General features: G+C 36.8%; 1 pseudogene; it reads right to left on the bottom strand.

The window, feature by feature from the left end:
• Positions 1 to 1,527: 1,527 nt before the first annotated feature.
• Positions 1,528 to 15,069, bottom strand: LOC142640870 (uncharacterized; annotated as a pseudogene).
• Between the last annotated feature and the right edge of the window lie 12,928 nt (positions 15,070 to 27,997).

Raw genomic sequence — 27,997 nt, 5'->3', positions numbered from 1 at the left:
ATTTTCCACAACTATTTTAACTTCATAAATGTTTTTAAATTGATTTTTTTTTTTTTTAAGTTTCATTTGTTGAGTTTCTATTTTCAAATAATTTTTTTTTATCTAAATTGCAAATTTCACCAAAAAAGTTTCATTTGGATGATTGGAAATTTGGAAAAATTTTGATGTGTTACAGATTACAAATTTATGCAAGGAATTTGTAAGCCTATACAGCTTTGACTTGTTTCTAATAAATCGGGAGGAATTCCCCCAACCACCCCTCATATTTTCCACTAATATGCATGATGATGCACCATAAGGACCACATACATCATATGGACACTATCCTTGCCACTCTCATGTAGTTGTAATTTTTTAGTCTAGTTCACAAGATTCATGACCTTAGAAATTTATACATGTGGACATTTAAGTAGCACTTAAAATGGTCCTCTTATTATGGATTTATGTGACAATAAGCACACACAAATGTGGGAAGTGGCATTGCTTCCAACATCAAGCCAATTTAGAAAGAAATGGCAGCTCCTTATCAAAGCAGACGGTTCTAAACATAAAAGAAAGTACAGGAAGTGGCATTGCATTCCAAGGCTTTGACAGGGAAGGAAACTTTTTTTTGGAAGTTTGTGATACCACAAAAGCCCAATCCAAAGCTATAGCTAAGCAGATAGCAATACAAGCTGCAGTCATAAAAAAGTAACACAGTTGGGGTTCTCAAATATCTTCCTCCTCACAAACAGTAAAGGAACGGAAAAAAAGTTGGCAACAAGTCCAGGGGACCCATTGGAGTTGTAGAGCACTGTTTGCAAATCTTAGACAATTATGCCGCGTGACTAATATGGCTAAAAGTGCAACAAATTCTCACATTCATTATTTTTTATCAGAACATTTAAGGTGTAATGGATATGTCTGGTACTAACTAAAACATTTATGCTTTGTACTTTCCGGACCTGGTATCAAAAAAAAATAAAAAAATAAAAAACATTAATAAGCTTTACAACCTGATCTTATTCACTTTCACAACCCATTCTCCTTTTTTCTTTTTTTTTCCAGATTAACTACTGTCTCCCTCATCCAAAGGAAATTCAGGCTCATCTGGAGTAGTTGCTGAGAATATTATGAAAAAAGTTACAGCTTTAAACCTTTAAACTATTGGTTCCATATTACCTATGGGGCATGGGCTTGGGGAAGGGACCTTCTTTTTTTTTTTATAATAATAAACTAGTAAATTTTCATTAAACCGAAAAGATCCAACATCAGTTTCAAAAAGAAAATCCAACATCAGCCTTCCAAAACTCCCAGACTGAAAGGGGAAGGGAAGAACTGTTACAGATCAGTACTGAATTATAGACAGCAGCACTTAGCCATATTATTGGCTACATTTTTTAACTCTCTCTTAACCCAAACAAAAGAAAAACTTAAGATCAAAAAGGCATGCAACATAAAACTTCCAACAGTGGCAAATTCATCTAGAGCTTACCCACATCTGTGGCATTACTAATACCACAGTAAATGCACCATAAGTTATTACAATGTCTACGAAAAATTTCTCCATAGTGGATATCACATGACACTATCTATAATCAACAATCAGTTCAAAGTGCATTTCAGGAATTGATAAAATAAATTTCAGCCTTGAAGGATATGTTGTTTCATCACTATGATAATAAATTCTCAAAATCTACTCTAGACACTCGATAGAACTCTTTAGTTCCCTCAACTGATTTTGGGGGTGAAATCTTTCATTCCAGAAAAATATGATTAGCAGCTAAACTACTTCATTTTCACCCAATTAACATTAAAAAAAACAATTGTGTATTTACACCAAAAGCTACAATTCTACAAAAACAGGTTTACCATGCTAGTCTTCATCAGACATCTTTTGCTTCTTCCACTTATACGCAGCTTCCAAGATTTTAAGATTAGTCGTCTGAGTTTCCTCAGGGAACATATAATCAATGTATTCCTCGTACCTGCCAATTTAAACTTGTTAGCACAGGCAAATAGGGAAAAACCTAAAGAATGTAAGGAACGTAATTATATCAAATCTTAATAAGAATTTTATAAGTTAGTTAACATACCCAGCCGGACCATCCTCAGACACCATCTGCCTCCTCTTTTTCAGCTTCTTTGGCAGCTTAGCCTGGACTAAACTAATATCACCAAGCTCCCCAAAACTGCTCTCCATGTTCAGCCACTCTTCCAGTAGCATTGCTCTTTCCTCTTTTAACTCAGGTGCAGATGTTCTGTAGTAGTTAATGGCTTTCTCAAAAACCCCTGATTCATAGAAAACAAAAGAAAAGGGTTAGAGCTTGTTTTATTTGTGATGAGATTTAAAACACAATCAAATCATAAATTTAAAGAAGTAAACAATATGATTTCACCAAAAATTCCTTACTTCTAGCATGCTGAATGCATTGCTTCTTTTTTTCATGAAGATCATCCTGGAGATCATCTTCTGCCAAGTCTGAACCCTTTGCATCCTCCTCCATGGCAGACGCCTCAAACTTTGCATAGCTTATCCAGACCTTCAAGTGCTTAGTTCTGTCCAGAAGCCTCTCATAGAGCTCTCTGGTCCTTTCGAATTCACCCTCTGATATTTCAAAATCAATGTATGCCTGTCACAAAATAAATAGATTTATTATTATCAGTTATCTAAAAATCAATGTAGTCAACAAGCTTTAAAAAATATGTCAATGCTTTCTTACAATCAAGTCAAATTGCTAACCAAAAAAGTGATCATCACATCCAGAATTATGGGATATCAAAGTGGCAAAAGAAATCAGACTATAAGACAGAAATGACCCAACTTACTTCACTTAGTTATCAGATATGGGCCCCTTTTTCATTATTTCAGGCATAGTAGGATTAAGAATCAAGAAACAATAACTTCTTTCATTTTTTTGACTATCATTAAATTTACTGAAGAAACTATGGAATGAATCAAGAAACAGCAACTGCAAACATCTTCCTAAAACAAATGTTCATGGTGAAAAGTGATTATACAACTAAAAGGACCATTAACAATTAGGAATGAAAGTTAAAATGAATAATAAATAGTCTAACTGTATTTTTAGCAAGGAGTAAAATGAGGAATGCATTATTGCATGTACCTTCCACAATAACTCTGGCATATCCAGTGCTGGTTGGGCAATTGCAAACTCAAAGATCACCCTAGCTCACTTGGTCTCAAACAAAGATCTCTCTTATTCTGCATACTTGCTCCATGCATAACAGTTTTCAGGCACCCACTCCAAATACTTCTCATAAAGTTTTCAACCATGGTCTATATTTCCAAGCTAAAGCTTTATCTCAATGTACTTCTTAAATATCTATTAGGTTAAAAAGTACAATCACAAGTGTGAGAATATGCCAAATATGCCAAATATAGTTGATATTTAAACTCAATTAGTAAATGACCTTATCTTTAGGAGCATTGTCAATTGCATTTCCTAGGATTTGTTATGCAACCTTGAGATTTAGCTGACGGATCTCAAATTGAGCAGCTAGAAGCCATAATTTTGCAAAAGAGAATTTCTCGTGAGGAATGAGCTTCAGACACTCCCTGGAAAAATTAACAGTACATGAGCAATCTCTTCAAAGTCACTTGGGTTTGTCCACTCACGTGAATCATACATAGGAAAACCAGTTACAAGTGCCATTGTGAATAACTGTGTAAGTCACTTAATTCGCATTAACAGATCTCATATAATAATTTTTATAATGAATGTCATCAGAGAGATTTTCAAATTGTAAACACTTACAATTCCTTATTAATTGTTCACAGGGGAAAAAAAAAAACTGAAACCAAATTGATTGTACGGCATAAAATCTCCTACATACCTGAAATTTATGATCATCTATTAAGTAATCAACAGACAAATTGTTTATAAGTTATAACCATAAACTAGGAAGCACTAACATAGACATGGGTACAGGTATGACATGGCAATACAAGTAATTTTTGAAAAATTATATGACACAGCGGGTATGACACCAATATGGCACTCCAAATGAAGTGTCCGTGCTTCCTAGCGTATAAACTACATTGCTTTCCATGGTTATAAAGACTAGAGTTCAAGCCATCATTAGTTTATTTTTTCATTTTTAATTTTAAGTGTTTAGCCTACAAAATATGGGAAGAAGAAGCCTTTCTAAGCCTTTCTCTTTTTATTTTTATAATTAATTTGAGAAGCCATTCCTTCACTCAAGACCTAATACATAGAAAATTGTATGCTAAGGTTCCTATGTGCAGCATTCAGCAAATGCAAGCACCATCATTTTATGCATATGGCAGCACAAATGGGATGTCCTATAAAATGGAGGATGAAGCCTAAATTGTGAATAATCTTTGTGAGATTTCAAAATGGCACAATACTTGGATCAAAGTGCTTTAACTAGGCTTAAGTGTAGCACACATATACAAAGCCTGAAAATTTGCAAATTACACGACCAATAACCCCAAAAATGTTTCTTTCTCAATCATCAGCAAGCCCAGAACCCCACCCATTGCAAATCACAACCACCACCACAAAGACAAATTATCCAACACCACTGCCAAGGCCCCAAAGCAAAGTCATTCAGCATCCGCAAATTTGCCATCAAGCCAATATCACTAGTGTTGGCCAAGTATCACATAGTTGCCGACTACTAGCTACTCCCATTGAATAACAACACAAACATTAGGTTGCTTGACCTCATCTATGAAGCACGGGTGCGGGTGCGGGTGCGGGACTCAGCAATTTTTGAAAAAGGTGGGTGCGGGTGCGGCGGGACTCGGCAATTAAAAAATTCTTAAAAATATTTTTATTTATATTTTCTATATATTTTTACTATTAAAACATTCTTAAAAAACATATTACTATGCCTTGATTCACAAAACAAAGAAAGAATAAAGCAAGAAACACAAAACACAACACAAAACCAAAATGAAAACACAAAAGAAGCAACAAATATTCAAAATAAAATTGAGGAAGGACAGATTTAGGGTTTTTGGGTCTCGTTTAGAGCCGATTTCGGCTGTTGCGGCATGATTCAAGGCCTATTTCGGCCTGTTTCGGCCGTTTTGGGACTGTTTCGGCCGTTTTGGTCGCCGGCCGATACGTCCCAATACGGCTGAAACAGCCCGATTCTTGCCAAATCGGCCCAAATCTGCTCGAATCGGCGCCGAGTCGGCGCGATTCAAGCCACGTCGGCGCAAGTCGGCTGGAAAAAAAAAAGGAAAACACATGGCCGACGCGGCACTGACGCGCAAGCAGCGGCGTCCCTCGTGCGTCGCGCCGCGTCGGATGCGGGTGCGGCACCTTTGGCGCCGCGTCCATGCTTCCTAGGACCTCATCCCCTTCTAACACAAATTTTATCACCCAGTATCCCAATGCCACCACAAATAATGTTAGTTGTCATAACCCAAATACGTATATGGTACTTACCAACAAAACAAAAAAAAAAAAAAGGATTTCATTGCCCCCCCCCCCCCTTCCTCCCTCTGTTAAATATAACATATGTGTGGTTTGACTCCTCTTCAGTCTGCTAAAGGTTTTGACCCCTCAAAGGGGACATGGTCCCAAGTTCCAAGCATGCCATTCTCAAAAGCGCAAGTGTTACCCACCACCTTTTTGGTTGACATGCTAAAGCCTATTACTTCAAACGTGGGAAGGTTAAGCGTCCCTCAAAGTTTGTATTCACGGACCTTTTTTGTTGATGATGGAGGAGAAACTTATGACCCTGACACAAATTCCTGGGTTGAAATGCCAAATGGCATGGGAGAGGAATGGCCTGCACAGCAGGCAAGTACAAAACTGAGTGTTGTAGTAGATGGTAAATTATATGCATTTGAGCCTTCTAGTTCCCTGGATAGTGGTAAAATCAAAGTATATGATCAAAGAGAACCTCATCCCCTCCTAATTTAAGAATGTCATTTCCCTTTTTGCACATAAACCCACTACTTATAAAATACGCCTAGGAGTAAATGTATTAGAGCATTAAGCTTCCCCAGCACCAGGATATAACAATAACAAACCTTAGTTCTCAAACGTTGAGGTTGTCTATAGATCCTTCACAGACTAATAAGGGTTGTTTTGTATCTTCTTTTTCACCTTCTATCTTATACAAAGTCATTCTATCTTATCATCTCCTTAATTACTCTTTGAAAGTATCATATGCCTCAACTAAAAGATTTCAAGACAACATATGTAGTAGCCCTTGTCATGCAATTGAATGCACATGCTTATCAATAGTGCACGTGTGATTGTTCACCATGAAACATGAATGAAAACATCTCATGCCTCCAAGCTATGAGGTACTAAGCTCTAGATCATGTTACATCTCCCCATTTTGTAAACAAGTTTTATTTCTGTACACATCCTACTTTGGGGATTGTAATAAACATGTTTTAAACTTCTCAAAAAAGAAAGAAAGTAATAAGCATGTTTTGCACTTTGGTTCTGTAGTTTTACTTTCTAAAATAAATAGATAATTTTAAGTGACTGCATAGATTCCAACATGTTTTGAGGCCTGGCTACCTCGGATTAGTCACAAAATTCTCTGGTTTTTATTTTCTCGGTTATCATGGGAGGTTCCATTTTCTTTTTCGTCGAGTCCAAAACGTTTGAATTTTCAGTTGAGGAGGGAGGTACTTACTACATGTTACGTATATATGAAAGGAATAAGGATTCTCTCCGATCGGTTTTCATGGGTAAAGAGAGTGCTAAATGTTTGCTAACTTATGTGGAGGATCTCATGTCAAATACACCTCCTGAAAAATTTGCAAGAACCTTTAGGGATAGTGATAAGGTATTTATTTTGCAACTGGGATTCAATGGACATGGAAGCTTTCTTATGATCTCTGAACTTGTTCATGGTCGTCGGAGGGGTTTCATCATTGTGCCGGAAGGAAAGCAAGGTAGTGGGTGGAGAGGGTTTGGATTTCATCTACATAAGGCTATTATTGCTCCTGACACACTTGTCGTCAAACCGACATCTCAATCTGCCTTGAACCTGACAGTGCAAAAGTTCAGACATCAAAAATCCTATTTGTCGGCAGCGGTGGACGGTGATCGGAAAAACAATGGTGGAAGCAGAAAAGGAAAGCAATTAATGCCCATTATTCAAAATTCAAACAAATCTAGCTTGAGCAATCAAAACCATGATTCGCGCGATAGGGTTGTTGGGAAGGAAAGAGCGGTACCTGGGGCTGAAATCATGCTTGAAATTAAGGACGATGCTCTTAATGGCGCTAAATCTCCTTTGTCGCTAGAAGTATCTTTAAGTTTGGAGCATGGGCTGAACGGTAAGTGGGAAATTAAGTGCTCCAACATTAAGGAAATGGGTTGTGTAAGTCCTTCTGGTGTGCCCACGCAAGCTGTCTCTAGGCCCAACGCACTTGCTGATTCTATTCCAATTAACCCACCTCATGTCCACAAATTTAAGCCCAAGCCCACTCTGGTCTAGCGGCCCAAAAGAAAAGAAGTGACCACCAGGTCTTTACCGATGCGAGAGACCAAACCTCTAGGGAAGTCTTTGTTGTGTCCATCGGTCTCGGCGTGCTCAGCTTTAGATACTCTGAGCACCGATGTAATGGTTGAGCCGATAAGGCCGCTGATGTCGTCGATGGTCTCCGATGTCGCCGCTACTCAAATTCTCAACTCCGATAAGATCGATAACGCCAAGTATGAGTTCTCAGCGCTGATTGACTCGAATCAAGTCTCTGATGTAGTCGAGCCTGAGCTTCTCGGCTCTAACGAGGCCAAGGAGGCCAGGAATGGGTCGTCATGTACCATGAGATCTTAGAGCGTGACCTTCGACTGATTCTCCAGGAGCATTCCGGCAATATAGTCAAGAAATGGGGGAATTCGGAGCAATGGGTACTGGAATTACGTGATGGGAGGATGGTTGCGGTTCCGATTTAGATCTCTTTGCCCCGGTGTGAAGCTACAGGGGTATTGGAAAAGCAAAAACAGCTGGCCTTAGTTCCGTTGGAGTCTTCTGACGTTACTAATGTGTCATCAGCTATTATTGAAGAGGATGAAGTATTGGTGGAGGACTGGGTTTCGAATACCTACTCGGAGGAAGCTGATCAACCCCTAGATGTTGAACCACTTGCTTTTTCTCTACCTTTGGCCGTGGTAGAGCAGTCAGTTGTGGGCGTGGATACTTCAGAGAGCCAGGAACCTTATTCCAAATGGTTTCAAAAGAAATTCAATAACTTCGATAGCTTCCTTGGCACGTCCCTTAAGGGATTAGAAGATCAAGCAACAAAATTTTTATTGGCTGTTGAAGCTGAATTAAATCGGAGGGCTGAGGTGAACAAGAAAACATGTGGTTTAAAAGGTTCGGGGGTGAAAGGTTTAAGACAGTTGAAGGGGTTGTTTAGTTCTATTAATTATGGCTCTACATCTATTAGGCGAAGTGGTATTAATAGGAATCAGATTCTCTCTGTTGCTCAATGAATTTGAAGTTACTTTCCTGGAATGTCAGAGGGTTGAATGAAGTTGACAAGAGGCTTCACATTTGTAACTTGTTGCAATCCTGGAAGGCTGATATTGTGTGTTTGCAAGAGACCAAACTAGAGTGGATTACTAGAGGTATTGTCCGAAGTATTTGGAGTTGTCCATACGTAGATTGGTTGTACCTGGGTTCAGATGGTGCTTCTAGAGGTATTTTATTGATGTGGGATAGACAGGTAGTGGAAAAGGTGGAGGAAGTGGTGGGGCATTTTTCGGTTTCATGCAAGTTTAAAAATGTAAGCGACCAATTTGAGTGGGCTTTCACAGGCGTCTATGGGCCAAATTTGAACAAAAGGCGTAGGCTGATGTGGGAGGAACTAACTGGGCTGATCAGTTGGTGGGATTTGCCATGGTGCCTCAGAGGTGACTTTAATATAATCCGTTTCCCATTAGAGCGTTTGGGGGTTGCTACCTACTCTCGGGCTATGTGTGGATTTTCTGACTTTGTTTCTTTGCATGGGTTGATGGATATACCTATGGAAGGGGGCCTTTACACCTGGTCCAATACATCCTCAGCTTCTCGTCTAGATCGGTTCTTTTTCTCCCCACTTTTGGTAGATCACTTCACACAATTCACCCAAAAAAGGATATCTAGAGTACTTTTTGACCATTTTCCTATTTTGTTGGAGGGTGGGAGTCAGCGAAGAGGTAGAATTCCTTTCCGTTTTGAAAATATGTGGTTGAGGGTAGATAATTTTGTCGAGAAAGTGAAGAAGTGGTGGGCATCCTATTTGTTCCAAGGAACCCCAAGTTTTATTCTAGCTAAGAAGTTGGCTGCCTTGAAGTTGGATTTAAAAAAGTGGAATGAAACTGAGTTTGGCAATGTCACAAATAAGAAACAAGACCTTTGGAGCAACCTGAATGTTTTGGATGCTAAAGGGGAGACAAATAGCTTAACAACTGAGGAGAAGTTAGAACAAACTAATATTCGTACTGATATTGAAAAGTTAACTCTTATGGCAGAGATTAGTTGGAGACAAAAGTCTAGGGTGTTGCACTTGAAGGAAGGGGACGCCAATACCAGATTTTTTCATAGAATGGCTAATTCTAACAGGAAAAATAATGGTATTGAAAGCCTAATGGTTAATGGTACCTTGTCTTCGGATCAGGGTACAATTGCAAACTGCATTACTCATTTCTTCATGAATTTGTACTCTTGAGTAGCAGGTTGATCGACCGTTTCCGGATTCGTTAGTTTTTCTAATGATATCTGGGGATAATGCAGATTGGTTAGAGAGACCTTTTGAAGAGACAGAAATTTTTGATGTCGTTCAGAGTTTTCATGGTGATAAATCTCCTGGACCAGATGGCTTCCCTATGGCTTTTTTCCAAGCTTGCAGGGGGATTGTTATACCTGATCTTATAGCCGTATTTCATCATTTTTTTGCTAGTGGTCAGTTTGAGAAAAGTTTAAACGCAACTTTTATTACTCTCATTCCTAAAAAAACATGTAGCAAGTGAGATTAGGGATTTTCGGCCCATTAGTCTGGTTGGGGGTGTTTATAAAATTATTACTAAAGTCTTGGCTAATCGGCTCCACATAGTGATGGGGGATATAATCTCAACATCTCACAATGCTTTTGTGAAGGACAGACAGATCCTTGACTCAGTTCTTATTGCTAATGAATGTCTTGATAGTAGATTGAAGTCTGGGGCACCGGGGCTGATTTGTAAGCTGGATGTTGAGAAGGCTTTTGACCATGTAAACTAGAACTTTCTTCTGCAAATGTTAGAAAGAAGTGGGTTCTCTGCCAAATGAAGACAATGGATCTTCTTTTGTCTTTCTACAGTCCGTTTCTCCATCTTGATTAATGGCTCTCCTTGTGGATTTTTTGGTAGCACTAGAGGTTTGAGACAAGGTGATCCGTTGTCTCCATTGTTGCTTGTTTTGGTGATGGAAGCTCTTGGAAGAATGTTGGATAAAGCAGTTCATGAAGGACGTATGCCAGGATTTAGTGTGGATAATTTGGAGGGAAGATCCTTGGCGGTGTCTCATCTCCTTTTTACGGATAACACTTTAATTTTTTGTGAGGCTGATTTAGAACAAATTTTGATTCTTCCCATGATTCTTATATGGTTTGAGGCGGTGTCAGGTCTAAAGATAAACCTGGGCAAGTCAGAATTGGTTCCAGTCGGGGTAGTCCATAATATTGACCTATTGCTGGTTGTTCTTGGCTGTAAGCAGGGTTCTCTTCCAATGAAATATCTGGGTCTTCCCTTAGGTGCTAAATTCAAGGATAATACTATATGGAATCCAATTTTGGAGAAAATGGAGAGGAGATTGGCAGGTTGGAAACGCTTATATTTATCCAAAGGAGGTAGAGTCACCCTAATCAAAAGCACCCTATCTAATTTACCCACTTATTTTCTATCTTTATTTCCTATACCTGCTAGTGTGGCTAACCAAATTGAGAGGCTTCAGCGGAATTTCTTATGGGGTAGTTTTGGAGATGAACCTAAAATTCATTTGGTTAAATAGGCTACTGTTTGTGCTCCTATTTCTTTGGGTGGTTTAGCGATAAAGAAGATAAGACTTTTCAATGAAGCTTTACTTGGGAAGTGGCTATAGAGATTTGGGATTGAGAAAGATGCCCTTTGGAGACAAGTGATAGAGATGAAATATGGATATGTGTGTGGGGGGGCTGGTGTACCAAATCTGTGAATGGCCCTTATGGTGTTGGTTTATGGAGAAATATTAGTAAATGATGGCCTTATTTCTCACACCATATTCTATATGATATTGGTGATGGGTCTAGAGTGAAGTTTTGGCAAGACCGGTGGTGTGGAGAGACATCTCTTGCTGTTAGATATCCTAACTTGTTCATATTTTGCAGGAATAAAGATGCCAGTGCAGCTAAGCTGATGAAGTCTTCCAATGGTGTCCTCTTTTGGGATATGAGATCCTTTAGGGGTGTGCATGCTCGGGAACTAGAGGCTATGTCAGTCTTCATGGAAACGTATATGGTTCTCCTATAAGGGGACTTGGTGAGGATAAAATGTGTTGGATACCTAGCAAAAATAAGAGATTCATGGTTAGTGATTATTATAAAATTTTAGTTGGCAACACTATCTATGATTTTCCTTGGAAAAGTATTTGGAAGCAAAAGATTCCCTCTAGAGTAGCTTTCTTTGTTTGGACTACTGACTTAGGGAAATACTTGACAATTGATAATTTATGAAAAGGAAGGTGTGGATTTTGGATTGGTGCTACATGTGCAAAAGAAATGGTGAATCGGTTGACCATTTATTCCTTCATTGTCCTATTGCTATGGATCTATGGTCTATGGTTTTGGGTCTATTTGGAGTAACTTGGGTTATGCCGCACACTGTTTTGGGGTTGTTAGGGTGTTGGCAAGGCAGTTTTGGTCGTCATCGAAATGGTTATATTTGGTCCATCATTCCATATTGCTTAATGTAGTGTCTTTGGAGGGAGAGAAATAGTAGATGTTTTGAAGATATTGAGAGATCTATTCCGAACCTCAAGCTATTCTTTTTTAGAACTTTGCAGTATTGGTTGTTTGCTTTGCAAAAACAATCATTCCCTTCTTTTATTGATTTCCTAGACTCTTGCAATTTTTGTATTTGATTTCTTGATCCCTTGTACACTCCCCGTGTACTAGGGTGTTCCTTTTTTATATCAATAAAGCTTATTACTTATCAAAAAAAAAAAAAATACATGAATGAAAAGAACTCTTAACAAACTTGGTATTTCACCAAGGTACTCTATGATTTATTCAGGGAAAAAAAAAAAAGTACTCTGATTTATATTCACAGTCAGACAAGGCTCAGCACAGGCAGGAACTGTCATTGAATGTGGATGCAGAATTCCAGATAGACAAAAGAAAATGAGGGTTCCAGCTGCTGATTTTTACTTCCAAACGAAATTCAACTTCTCAAGTTAAATAAATAATGAAAAATAGAACTTTACTGGTAGCGATTCCAGTAGTCTGATGGTGGGCAGAGGCCTGATGGTGATGGAAGCCTCAAATCTCTCTCTCACTCTCTCTCTCCCCTTTATAGTCTCAGATCTCTCAATCGCTAATTATTTTTCCTTTATAGTGGGAAACTGTGTTTCACTTAAAAGCCCCAAATTTTTACTGTTTGATACTGAAACAGTGTTTGATTTCAATAGACCATATTCATAATGCAAAGAAAGATTTGGAGCCCACTACTTCCACTCCATTTTATCTATCTTTTCACTGACCTACTACATCACATAAACAGTATAATAATTTCTATGTTTCCACTAATTTAATTCTACAACTTCTAACAACCTGTGTAATTTACTTGAAGGCATAAAAGATTAGTTCCAAGATTTTGGGGTTGTCTATGGATCCTCCATAGACTAGTCAATACTCTTTTCCATCATTCTATTCTATCCAAAACCATATTCTATGTTACTTCCTTAGTTGATAAATCATTTTTCACTACTTCTATCAATGTTATTATTCATCTTCCTCCACCTCTTTTTGTTCCTTTAACTTGAATTAATTCTCTCTTTCTTATTGGTACACTAATCACTCTCCTCTTTTAACATAACCAAACCATTTTATTCTTCTTTTGAACATAAACAGATTAGAATTATTGACCACATCAGAGGTACTTTTCAATTTATACTCTCAGAAAAATAAACCTAACAAATTTTTGGGTATGGAGCTTGACATTTTGAGAAGTAACTGAAAAAAAAATTTCAAATTTAAAGCACCTTTAATCTAATTTGCAGATTTCTTAGAGCAAACCTGCATTTTCAATTTATTTTTTTAGTGTACTAGTGTTATTCATTTGGAGGTGAGTTTCACAACATATTAAATATTGCTACTAAAGGACACTAAAGTTATGGTATAGGATCCGTATACTATGCATGAAACAAGAACCACAAATGAAAGAGAACTGCATCAATCTAGCATGTGAAACACCACCACCACCACGTGTAAACATCTAAATTACAACCTTGAATTTATTTTGGCCACACAATGCAAAAAATACAAGTGAAGTATGAATAACATCATGCAAAAGCATACATTGAAAACAAGACAATCCGTTAGAGCTATCTGCCACATTTTTAAGTCATAAACTTATGCAGTACATCAACTTTACCAACCACAAAAATAAGTTATTGACAATCACAAACTTACCTATACACGTCTCTTGTGCGCTCCACATCTTCTGCATCAAGCTCTTCATACAGCGCATAATTAATCCTAAAAATCACACAAACACAAAATCAGCAACAAAAATTGAGCATATGAACTTGAATTAATCGAACTTAAAACTGCATTCTCAACCACATTACTTACCATAAATAAATATATCGCTGCCAATACCGCTTCTCCTCAGCAGGAGGCACATTCGAAATGGCTCGCTCGTACACTTCTCTAATCCTACCCTTATTCCCAACATTCTCTTCCAATCGAATATAATCGAACCATGAATCGTAATTTAATGGATTTTTTCTCACTTCATCTTCATACTGAAATCTCCTCTTCCCCACTATGGCATCCTCAATTCCTTCCTTATCTCCATACTGTTTCTCAAATGCTACAAATTTTCTATACAAGTCCTCAGCCCTTCCTTTCGGTATATGATCAAGAGCAAACTTGTAGATACACCTAGCACGCTCTGATTCCTTACACCGCTCTTCGAATTCAGCGAATGCAACAAATAACTGCTCGGCTTCTTCATCGTCAGCGAGTTTTTCAACGGCTCGTTCATAGACATTCCTCGACCTAGCAGGCTCACCATTCTTCATCTCGAACTTGGCGTAGCGAATCCAAGCAGAGACCTTAGGGTGACACTGCACGAACCGCTCGAAAATCTGCCTAGCTCGCTCTATTTCATTGTAACGGAGCTCGAATTTGATGTAGGAAAGCCAACCTTGCTGGTCCGGCATCCAACTCATCCACCGCTCGAAGATCTGTCTGGCTCCGGCGACATTGCCAAGCATCTCTTCCATGTGGATGTACTTGTACCACAACTGATCCACTCTCGGCAAGAGAGTGACGGCTCGGTCCCAAACGTTCCTGGCGTGGTTGATGAACTTGTTCTTCATCTCCACCTCTGCGTACTTCAACCACAGCGTGTGGTTCCGATAATCCACCTCGAGAGCTCGTTCCCAGACGGAGCGAGCTCGATTGAAGTCCTTCTGAGACTCCTCCCACTGCGCGTACTTGATCCAAACACTGATATTCCATCGCACGCGGCGGATTAGGTCTTCGAACTCCTTCCGCTTGCGAAGCCGGTACTCGGAGAGCTCAGTCGCGTCGGTGATCTTCTGCTTCGGAGGCCGAATCTCAGCCTCTTGGCGTTCACGCGCTTCACGGAGAATCTGCTCGGCGGTGATCTGAATCGGCGCCGGAGTTTTGTTCTTGACACGTGTTGGTCTCGGAAGCTTCACCTCCGTGTCTTTGCGGGTGAGGTACCCTAAGGATGGGTCTGCTTCTTTGGCCATGGTTTTGGGTTTACGGGGGAGCGAGAGAGAGAGAGTGAAGAAGAAGAAGAAAAGCTGGAGGAAAAGGAAGGTTTTTGATGGGTTGGATTTTGATTTGGGAATAGCCGAATAGGTTGAAATTGAATGGCTCGGGAACTTCTTCAGCAAACGGCGCCGTTTTTGGAGTGGCCAGCAGTTCCACTTTATTTGATGGAAATTACCCTTTACCTTCCTAAATTATACATTATATTACATTTTGCCCTCTAAACTTTTATAATACATTTTTTACAATCTAACTATGACCATTATTACACTTTGTTATCTACCTTTGTGTTAGAACCTTTTTTCCCTCTCCCTTGTGTGCGTTTGTTTCTCAAAAAAAACTTTGAATAAAAATATGATACCATGTGAAAAGACATAATTGCCCCTCCTCTCAATGCCTTAAAAACAAAATATAAATTACACTCTATCACCCTAAATTATATTCCTTATTACACTTTACACCCTAAATTTTGAATTTTCATTCAAGTTAACATCAAACTTAGCAATAGTGTGCAAAATATAACAAGAGTCACAGTTTAAAATACAAAACGTTCATTCGAATTGTAACATGGGGTATAGTTTAGAGTGGTAAAATGTAATTTTTCATTTTTTTTTATTTATGCGAAAGATACTTGAAATTTTATTGCAAACTTGAAAATGAAATAATTGTTTTAACTTTTAAGTGAAATAGTGTTTTGTAGGGTTGATTTGGCGCATATATATATATATATATATATATATATATATGTATGAACATCAACATGCCAACATGTCACTTAATAGCTGTAAAATTCAAATTTTCAAATTTTAGAACGCAAGATCCAAGCAATCCCAAATTTAAGGGTATACTTTGCAATTTAGGCACAAAAAAAAAAAAGAAGCCAAAACCAACAACAACAACCAACCAACCTAAAACTACAAAAGAAAAATGGAGAGCTCAAATGCCAATCAAGAAACATTCAAGCACAACATATGTAAGGACCACTTATATGACCTTGGATATCATATCAAGCATGAGATGACATTTAATATTGCAATAAGCTAGGAGTTCAGGTTTGAAAACCTATGGAAAGCTGAACAACTTGAGGACTGAATGTAGATTTCTTAAAGTAAATATGAGAATGCAAAGTAGGGATGTTTGGTTTTCTTATCTGGGTGGGTGCGGGTATGTGAGTGTATAATTAGAGATGTGATGATTTTTCTGGAAATAGTCATTAATTCCTTATTCAAAAGCACTTTTCATTGTGATGCATGTAAAGTTCATTGCATGCTAAGTCATAGGTGCCTTTGCACTTGAAGGAGTTATTGCAAGAACTTAGATCTAGAATTGCTTCTGAACAGCTAAATTCATTTAATGCCTAATGGTCTTGATTACAAGCTGGATCTCTTGTCTGGTTTCTGCAAGAAAACAATGATTCCTTTAAATGTAAAAAGAAAGATCAAATTTATATATTTAGTCTTTTTCTTGCTAATAGTATTTGTCTTAATTAAGCAATCTGATTTCTGCTTGATGACAATGAGAGCAGTCACTTTTGTTAGTAGCATCCTTTATGAGAATACTCCATGCAGATAACATATCTTGTTCATGCTGTTCTGGTAATCACAAATAAATTACACATTTATAGCTTACAGAAAGATGTAGTTTAAGTGCAAGGGTAACATTTATACTCTAAATTGCTAGAATTTGAATAAAAATCTAATTCAGAGGGTACACACCAAATGGATTGTTCTAAAAAAGGTTTTTATTTTTACTTTTAAAGATAGGGTAGAATTTCAATATATAGTGCGCTCTCCATGATGGTTGCTCTGGGCTCAAAATCAAAATTCTCTCTGGTTGAGTTAAATCAACTCGTGCTATAGGATGAAATAGCTACAGTACAAAGTTACTAATTATTTTAGATACTGGTATTTGTGTTATTTTATAAACCCACAAAAGCTTTTGTAAACTTTTGATATGGGCAAGCCTAAGTTCGAATACAAATATAGTTCCACATAACAGTCTATAAAACAAACTTTTGCCTATATGTAGGCACCATCCACCATAAACATCAACAACCACCAAAACTCATATCAAAACCCATCATGAATACAACCATCATTGTTGATCAAAAGATTCAAAACCCACCGCCACCGTGATCAAAACACACCACAAAACCCACCATCACTATTGATAAAAACCTACCACCACCGCCGATCTACCACCTCCCCAACATCAATTCAGCCACTGAGGTCCCACCGCCGATCTACCACCTTCCCAACTTCGATTCAGCCACGAAGGTCCTAAAGAGAAGGACTAGAGAGAGGGGATGAAACAGTGAGAGGAGAGGAAAAAAAAGGAGAGTCTGAGAGTAAGAGATAATAAAGTAAGAGTGAGAAATAATAAATTAATATATTTATGTTTACAAATCATGATAGTATATGGCGCATATGAAATACTCCAAATTTATGCACAAACTTGATGCCTTCGCATCTTGGAACCATTTTCACGCTTCCCTTTCTACGTAACATGAGGCACTGGAAATCATGCCATGTTGTGGTGTGTTGTATAGAGCAAAGAATTCATAGAGCTTGACAAGTCATTGAAAAAGATCTCCGCTTTTAAAATAAAACTCCATGAAAGCTTGATGAGTTGCATTGGATTTGAACATCTCAAGATCATCGCCTCTAATACCAAATGACAAGAACTTGCAAGAATATGAATATAAATTGTGGAAAAGTAAGAATGGTGAATGGTTTGTTTATACACAAATTGTTGTATCCCGAGGGCGCGCAGCATGCACAATACTTTTAATCTACTACACCAGAAATCCCGTAGACGGCATGTATCGCCTCAAGACAATGACATTGTCCAAGTCTCAACTCCGCCATCCTAAAACTTATGAATTGACGGTAAATTATTCTCATGTTATAAGACTTCTTTAAAGCATCATTAAGGTAATATCTTTCCAGTATTCTTTAATTTTATGGTAAATTCTTATTTTTATGATGTGTAATTATTTAGCTTATTTATATGATATGGTAAAGTCTCTACTCAACATGTGTTTGATATAAGCTTATTTAGCTTTTTGCTGGTCATTTTTTACTTAAAGTGTACTAAAGTAAACTTGTATTTTGAAAAAAAAAAAAAGTAAAGAAAAATTGAGATTTAAAAAAGTTATACATAAAAGTTAAAAACTTGTCAAATAAGACTAATGCTAATACAAGAAAAGAAATACCATTATGTAAATGAATAACTTTCTCTATGTTTGGGGTCACCTTGGCATTCGCCCTTGCCTCCCCCTCCACCATTACCCCCATACCCGCCTCCATTTTCCTCTCTTCCACCAATTTAACTGCCATGTTTGCTACCACTTGCTACTGAAGGAAAAATTCTGGTTTTGTATCTCATACAAAACACACAGCGGAAGCAACAAACAAGGATCTATTTCATTCATGATTGATAACGTGCATAAAGTAAATTTCAGAATTTAAGAACAAGATAGCGTACCTTGGTGTGGAGAAATTCAAAACAAAGATTAGAAGCACTTGGGAACACTTTTAATCTTCACTCTAATTCCACTTTACGCCCAAGACGTGTGGTCTCTCAATCAGTTTTTCAAAGGGAGAATGAAAGTGTGTCTCACACTCTCTCACACACCGTTTCTTTTTCTTTTCTAATCTCTTAAAAAAAATTATGTATGCTTCTCCCTTTATAACTAACTGATTATCTAATTGGGCTGGCCTTTGGACCTTTCCAATTGGGGCTTTAGTGTGTGGCTTGGAGTGGGACCAAAAGGGACCAATAAGACACTAGCTCCAATGGGCCTTGGCTTTTCCGTCAACTCTTGACAAGTCCAAAGTTACCATTAATTATATTTAATACCACTATATAAATATAATTGCACTCTAAGCCTTATTAATAAATTATATCCCAAGACTTTATTATACACGTAACCCCTTCATAAAATATTCGTAGTAACACAAAGTCATAAATGTAGACTGCCACTTTGTAAATTACTACATCTTATCCTTGAGTACCCAGTTTAATTCATTAAAGTTATTCATTATATATTTATGAAATCCAATTTCATAAATATATACTTTAGCAATTTCTTACTAAAGTAGTTAGGCCTAACTCTCTGAATAACTGAACCCATTAAACTTATCTCAAGGGAATATTTTATATCTCCATCAAGAGACTATGAATTCCATCTTGAGAATATATGTTCCATCAACACTAAATGTGGCTGCCCAACATACTGAGGTTTTGACCGTCACTTTAGATCTCACTCCTAATATATTAAAGCAACCCACACCTTATGATCAAGTCCATTATTCTCTCAGGATTAAGAGTTCATGAAAATAGAAGTCGTGAGATTTATTATTCATTTGATAGTCATTATGAGAATAATAAATCTCACAGCGGTCCTGTTCAATATGTCTTAACTCTTAAAACATATCAACTAGAAGTCACCACTTCCATGATCAAGACAAATCATCTTAGTTGATACGTAATAGTCTTCGCAGATGAAATGCCCAATTTCATCACCGACTACGAACTATAAATTCTAAGTTTACAAAGAACTTGTGATTTACATCTTCTGTGACTTTTCACATAAATCACATACAATACATTTCATGGACTATATGATAATGTCTCATATTCATGTTACCATTATTTTAGATAATAATAAAATAACTTTATCAATCACAATATTAAGTCATACATCATATCATACATAATATCATACATAGCATCATACAATAGGATTTAAGGGCACAAATCCTAACAGCTATAACATCAACCCAAGACCATCTCTAGCATGTTCACTTCCACTTGCTCTTGCTTCACCCTATAACCATCTCTTCTATCAGCATAAAGATTAGAGGTTGGCCTTGTCTCACCTCTGACCGCACTTCCCTCCCCCTCACCTATAACATTAATTTTTTCTATAAATTGCAACAAGGAGTCGAGTTCCAATCTAATCTCACTCATATATCTCTCGGCTTCATGTAAACTCTCATCTGTTGTGGTAAGGCACAAAATGGAACTAGAAACCCGACCATCTCTAGCATGTTCGCTTCCACTTGCTCCAGCTTCACCCTCATAACCATCTCCTTTGACAGTATAAAGATTAGCCGTAGGTGCCCTTGTCTCACCTCTAACAGCACTTCCCTTTTGTGTGTCTTTAACATCACTTTTTGGCAAGGAATCTAAGCTTGTTATTGAATTTCTCAATGAAAAGATTTTCAGCTTTAACTACAATCTCATCTTTTTTGGTAGTGCACAAAGTGGAACTAGAAATCCAACTTTTTGGCCGAGATTCATACAATATAAGTTAACATTCAGTCATGATATATTTATGAATTGACAATAAAAAAACAAATGAGTAGTAGTGCCAGATTACTACTCAACTAAAAGAGCACAAGAAAACGAACTTGCAAAGGTAGCTTTCTGAAGGGCAAGACCAAACAACCACACAGGTTGATGGTTGTGATCACAGTAAGCAGTTTTGCTACACCACAAATATCCTTTTGTCCCGAATCCTTATCTCCCATATGAAGAGTTAGCACACCACCAGAATAATGGAGCTTTGGCCATAATAGTACTAAAAGCCAAAAGACTAAGCCACATCCGAAAACCCACCGGTAATAGGGAAGAGGTAGTGGTTGCCCCTTGATTGGATCCTATTCATTTAAACTATTATTGGAAAAGGCTCCCCCAAAGAAATAAGCAAAACTGGCTCCGGCAGTGCTAATCACTACAGAAACCATCACAGAGGAACAAATTAAGAGGGCAAAGTAGAGATGGACTTATGGGGCCAATCTAAAGTCTAAACTAATATTTATAAATAGAGAATACATTCGGTTAAGCTGTGGCGTAAAACACTGGTTTTACGCTAGCCAATAGAATCCTGCCACATCATCTTCTTTTAACTTATCACTTAAATCCCTCTCCAAACAAAGAACGAATTAAGAAAACCCACAGCCCTCAGACTTCTACTTGCTCCCTCTTCCATCTTTGCTTGCCTGAACCTCCACCACACCACACACCAAAGCTCATCGCCATAGAGGCCGCCAGAGCCGTGCATGGAGCTTGGAAACATATCGGAGCCGCCGTGAGCCACGATCCAAAGGTTTGTTTTTACATGATTTTCCCTTTTCCCCAATTTGGATTTCAAATTATTGATGGGTTTTTGTGGGTTTTTTTGGAGCCTCATGAATTATTTATGGTTTTTTTTCTTCTGTATTTTGGTTTCTTAATGGGTTTTGATTAGATTCCTTAGTGTTAGGGTTCAACCCGTAACTGAATCTGATTGTAGTTCTTGGAGGATTGTAGTTCTTATAAGTTCTAATTTAGTTCCAAGAGTATTAGTTGAAATGTAGAAGTTCCAGGAGTATAAGTTCTAATTGCAGGAATTTTGTGAATTTTCAAATATTAATGCAGGACAAAAGCTTTGATACCAAACTAATTTGAGATTTGTTGGGTTTTGGGATAGGTAGGAATAGTGTTTGTTTTGGAAAAGGCTGGAAAATTTTTGGAAGTGAAAAAGAAAATTTTTGGAAGTTGAACAAAAAAGGAAGAGGTAGAAAATATTCTCTTAAGCCACACATATGGATATTTTGTGCATGAGAAATGGAGTTTCCAACTCCAACAACTCCGGAGTCATTAATTACCAAAACATGTAAAAAAAAAAATAAAAAAAAAAAGAATGGTCAAGCCTGGTTATATCATCTTATTTACATGGTCAAATGACACCTAATCTGTATGTTCTACTGAAACAAAACATTGATAAAAATGAAGTGTAATTAGCTGATTTGATACCTAGGAGAGTATTATCTGCTAATGAAAATTTTACAAGGAAAATTGCAGGGAAATTTTTGGCCATAGTTTCTATTATCTGCTAATGAATACCATGTTTATGTTTGCTCAAATATCTTTATGCTATCCTTTTTTTCTTTTTTTTATGCAAATCATTATATCTTTATGCTGTCCTGTTTGTTGTGTATGGCTCTACTATGAGAGCTTAATGCTCAAGTCCATGGCATAAGGTGTAGGAGATGACTGTCATTTAACATAGATTATGCACAATTTTTTGCTTGACTAAATTGAATTTGATTTTTCTTTTTTGGGTTGGTAGTTACCTAACCCAGTTTTAGAAGATTTAAAAGAATGTTACTTCTATGATAAGATTGTTGAATTGTTTTCTATATATATTTCTTTCAATTTTTTATATTTCTTTATTTTTCAATTTATGTTTTTTTTTAACCTTGACTTAAAGTTTTGGATTTGCTTTTCTTGGAATCTTGTTCAATTAGGAATCCAGCACTAAAGAGTTCTATATTTTTAGTCTCTATATTAGTTCAACTATGAAATGAATTTAATTGAATGAAAATCTTGTTTTTCCTTACAGGTGCCTTTCCAACAAGTTTACTTAGTGTGGTTGTTGAATTCTCCATTGTCAACTTTAGCGTCTAGGATGCAACTGGTATCATTTATTTGATAGCTATTATAGTATTTTTAGTTTCAAATATAATTTACTCCTACTTGTAATGTTAATTGTCTCCTACTTGTAATGTCAATTTGCTCTCTATACGTACTAAAGTAAAATTAAGGATGTACTTGGAGCTGTTTTATGTAATAAAGTTTATTGAGTTGTTGAGCAGAATGTTCAAATGTACTTGCCTTTGTTGTGCTTTTGTGGAATTAGTTTGAATTTCAAACAATCAAATTGGTTGTTTGGTTCTGTATTAAGTGATTGGATTTACTCTTTACTTGTATCCTAAATTAAATTGAAACGTTACCAATTTTCAACGATCATTTTTTAATGATAATTGTAATATTAGCGTAAAATTTTCCAATTAAATTTTAATTTTGTAATAGAACAAGTTACCAAATTGGGCAAGTTTAGCATTGTAATAACACAAATTTTAAATTTATTCTTAATTGTTGCTTATGAATTTTTCTTCTCTTTTGTTTTTTATGGGTCATATTGAAATTTAAAATTACTTGAATTGAAAATATGAATGCAAACAACAAAGAACTTGAAACAATCTCACTTTGTGTTTGTGATATGGTAGATGACTTAGTACATGATGAGTCAGAAATAAACAAAAATCAAAATAATGTAGACTTCTCATTGGATGATTCAAATCAACGTTTTGCATGCAATAGGCATTCAGACGCATGTCTTGATATGGTATTTGATAACTTAGAGGCTGCTCATACATATTATAATGCATATGCAAGGGGAAAGGGTTTTATTATACAAGTAAATCATACTCAAAACAATAAAGATAAAATTGACAATGAATTTAAATCATCTTGATTATTGAAGATCTGTTCACACAAACGTAACAATGAGCAATTGCAATCATTATAAAAAATAGTGCTTAGCAAATTTAAAAAATGTACAAGACATGTCACATTACATATTTAACAAATAAAAAACCAAGGATTCCAACCCAATGCAAAGGCCATCTAGGACCATAAAACACATTAAACCTTAAAAAATACATAAATTTGAGGTGATGATGCAAAGGACTTCAATCTAGATAAGTTTGCTAAAGGATTTTCAAAAGCTACAAGGGGTCAAGTTTCATTTTTCCCGTTCCGATGGGGTCCTCGAATATGCATTGGACAACATTTGTCTATGATAGAAGCAAAAATAGCTCTGTCAATGAATTACTACGCTTCTCCTTTGAGCTATCCTCATCCTTTGTTCATGCTCCGCTCCCAATAATAACCCTTTGTGAGGGTCCTTTTGTGGACAGTACCTAACAAAGATCCCGAGTGTCTTGCTTGTTGTTTGGTGGACTGGGCTTGGTTTACCACAATTAAATTAGCTGTTTACAAAACCAAGTGGTGCACATGGCAAGACTCTTGCAATACGTATACACTAGCAATCGAGAATATATGTATTGAATAATAAGAAAATAGCAAAGGAAGGCAATGTAATAAAGAAACACACAAAATAATTGTTCGGGATCTCAAATTAATAAGAAAGACTCCATTAGTTTTCTTAATTATGAATTATAACGTGCTCACTAAATCGTGCTACAAGGTCCAAATAAGCTCAAAAATTGCAAACTTAGATGGCTATCTCAACCTCTAAGACTTGCAAAGTTTGAATCCTTTTGAATCCAAGTATTGTATTATAGTGGCTATTTCTGGGATACTGGGAGATATTCCCCTGTTTTCTTTGAGTTTTACAGAGTTTTTTTGGATTATAACGTGCTCACTAAATCGTGCTACAAGGTCCAAATAAGCTCAAAAATTGCAGACTTAGATGACTACCTCAACCTCTAAAACTTGCAAAGTTTAAATCCTTTTGAATCCAAGTATTGTATTATAGCGGCTGTTTTTGGGATACCGGGAGATATTCCCCTGTTTTCTTTGAGTTTTACAGAGTTTTTTTATTATATTTTGATTTCCCTATTGCTGAAAAAATTCCCCTTCACTGTTGCTGCTTTCTCCTTTTATAGCGTCGCCTCAAGGCTCCGGGGTACCGTTGGTTTCCTTTCTTTGCTCCCCTAGGTAACAAAGCCCGCAGTGTGCCAGCAACTTTGGTGGCTGGCCCATTCCTTGTTTCTCACAGTTTTCTTCTTTTAATGCCTTTTCTCTAAAAGTCCTTTGCTGACCTTCCATTTTAAGATGTTTGAACTTCAATTTCTCTTTCTCCAAGGCTTCTTTGTTTTCCTCAGCTTTTTGGCCGCTTTTCATTTTTGTCATTTTTCCTAAGTGGCCAATTCTATTTCTGCCAGGTTGAAAGTTCCCCTAGCTACTTCCCTTCATAGTTCTTGTTCCTAGGTTTCCCGAGGTACCAGCTTCCTTGTTCGTGAGTTGTTGCTTTCCAAGCTCTCTGGTTCTTTGCTGCATCACTGAGTGCTTGAGAAGGACATATCTGTCCTTCATTTCTTGTGCTTTTTGGTTCCCCTTTTGAGCTGTCCCAATCCCACTTTAGCTATGCTGCACGTCCCAAGGATCCCGGGCCCTTGGTAGTCTCCGGGATCCCGGCCCAGTTCTTTCTATTGGACTATCTTTGGTCCTCTGATCTTGGCAGGCTGAGCCCTTTTCTTTCCTCTCTTTGTTTCATGGGCTCTAAAACTTGCCCATTCATGGATCTTGGGATTCAAATCCTTTAGGTCTACCATCCTTTTCTTTTGGGAGCTCAGCCTCTTTTCAATTTTACTTTCCATGGGGTTGGCCCAATGTGCTATTTCTTTGGGCCTTGTGTTATGATTTTTTGAACCTCAACACCCTTCAACCACAATATGATGCTCACATTATTCTAAATAAACTCTAGAATAGAAAATATCAGTTGTCAAAAAAATATTTGAATTCATAACAAAAGAAACATTTCATATGTCTATTGATGCTTTCAGTAAAGAAACATTCTATGCAATTCTGTAGAAAGCTTCATATTTACAATTCTGCATATCCGCATGTATGCATTTCATTTGCAATTAATTGTATTTGTATAAAGACCAATTTATTAGAAACTAAGTACAATTCACATTCACTAACAATTGAAAGTTTACTGCCCAGTACTATTATCTCTTCAAGTACAGCCCAACAAAAACAAATCCATGTATAAATCCAGGTACAGCCTATGGAAAGCTTAAAGCTTAAAAAAATGGTATAACTTCTACCCTAAAGCGAATCCATGCATGTATCCAGGTGCAGTTGAATGCATGTAACGTCCAACAGTATGCAGGTTGAATGCATGCTTTCCTTCTCCAATTACTCTAATGCACACCACAGCCATTCCCATCTCCAACCTACTTCGTATGATACTTTGGGATAGGCTGTCCGTCAAGTAGTGCGCCACAACAGGTCTATGAAGTGGATATAAGGAATGTAACACTTCAATTACTTCAACATCTTCTTCATCACGAATTCTAAAGTGAAATTCATTGTAGTAATATGTCAGTATGATATGTAATGCAACAACACTTTTTATCAGACTTGTCATGTATTTAGCAATTGCGTTATTTGCCTTTTGACAGTTATGAATGACCCTTTGCTTTCTGTTTTGTAAGTTTTGTGCCAACTGAAATGATAGTCGTCCATATGTGGCACTCAGCTTCCTTGGAGCAGCTTGAAGGATTCAATGCTGACATTACAGATACTAATACAGGCCAAGATGCTAGAAAGAAACGCAATGAACGTGAGAAAAAATAAATTAAGGCAAAAAATATAGATTAGTTGAAATTGAAACCATTTAACGACATAAAACATTAGTTATTAAAGCAGATATATCTGATTGATACAAATATTATAATTATGATTTAGTTTTCACTCATATAATGAGAAATTATCTCTTGGCAATATGCTAACAAGCATTATCCTAAGAATACTAACCCATCATTGCCCCATGATGAAAGAGGTTTCTTTAAATAGTTATGCCTTGTGTTTTCCCAATGTAAGGCATTATTTGCAATCACAAGAAGTAAATATATATGAATTTGATCATGAGGAGAAACATATAATATTTAGGCAAAAGTGGTGTTTTTATTTATTTATGAGGTATGCAAATTTTTGCATCGAATATGAAAGGTAGGAAAACTTGGGCCTCATGTAGCATCGAAAGCGAAAGGTATGTTCATAGCTCATGCATAACTATTTTATCAAGACTAAAGGGCTGAAAGTAACATTTGAATTACATTCTATTTGTATCCTTTGCCAATAACAATAGATCGGTGAGAAGAGTGTTGCTCAAAGCATTATCAATCAGTTTGATGTCTAATCCAAAAGTTTTGTATTTGTTTTACCAATATATTGGACACCTTACATCATTGTAGAAAATAAAGCACTCACATAATGGGAAAGAAAAAGGGGGGAAAGAGTGACTGAGAGTCAATTACAATGCTCAACCACAAGACAGAAAATCAAAAATCCCTAGCACAAACATTGCAGCAATGAAATCAAATTGTTGCCCAAAAATATTGCCAAGATCTTTTATTTAGCAAACATTAAACAATCTAAAAAGAGGAACTTAAGTTTTTTAAAAACCAACACTTGCCTAAAAGCTTGCCATGGGGGAAGGGTCGAAACTTAAGTTTTCAAACACCAATACTTGCCTAAACAGTCATTAGACATGCTTACCTATTGTGAGCCAACATTTTTTAACATACTGAAATCATATAACAACACTACATAATACAATTGTTGCTATTAGGACACAAAGAAGAGTGAACTGTGAAGTCATGCAACAGCACTACATAACAAAATTGTAGCTCTTAAAACACAAAGAAGTGGGTGGAAAACCAACTAGAAAATGAACCTCCTAACCAATGTTATGGAAATGAAACTATATTGTGGTTCATAAAAGCTTCTCAAAAGCACACCCAACAATAACAATTCAAAGACTAATAATTTAGAACACAGAAAGTAATCTTAGTTCATAGATTCAAAGAAAAAAAAAACCCTCAAGCTTCTTCTTTTTTTGAGGAACAAGCCTTAAGCTATTAGTAATGAGCAATATTAGCACAAAACTAGCAATACCCAGAACCCTTAAACTTCAATTCCGAAACCCAAAATCCCAAACACAACTATACTAAACCTAAATTCAAACCAACAAACCCAAATTAATATATTACTCATTGAAATGAAAATGAAGTGAGAAGGTATCTTCCTATTGGGGACAGCCATGCGCTCCATAGATCCACCAAAGGAGAAACTTGGGAACTTAAATCCGAATCCTACGTTGCTTTTTGGAACATCTATAGATGTTGAAGCAACTTGCTTTCCAGTTGAATTTTTTTTTTTTTTGGTAAAGTAATTCGTTGTTCTCTGTTTGGAAAGGGATTTAAGTGATAAGTTAAAAGAAGGTGATGTGGCATAATTCTATTGGTTGGCGCAATTTTCCAGAGTAAAACATGGGAAGTGAAAATTAAATCTAACCTGTTGTAAAAAAAGAAAAGAAAAAAAAAAGGTGATGTGGCATAATTCTATTGGTTGGTGCAATTTTCCAGAGTAAAACATGGGAAGTGAAAATTAAATCTAACCTGTTGTAAAAAAAAAAAAAAAACTGGACAAATTAAAAGC

The sequence above is a fragment of the Castanea sativa genome, chromosome 6 (assembly GCF_040712315.1).
Source record: "Castanea sativa cultivar Marrone di Chiusa Pesio chromosome 6, ASM4071231v1".
Taxonomy (NCBI): Eukaryota; Viridiplantae; Streptophyta; class Magnoliopsida; order Fagales; family Fagaceae; genus Castanea; species Castanea sativa.
The sequence above is the reverse complement of the archived record's forward strand: the minus strand, read 5'-3'. Positions and strand labels throughout refer to the sequence as shown.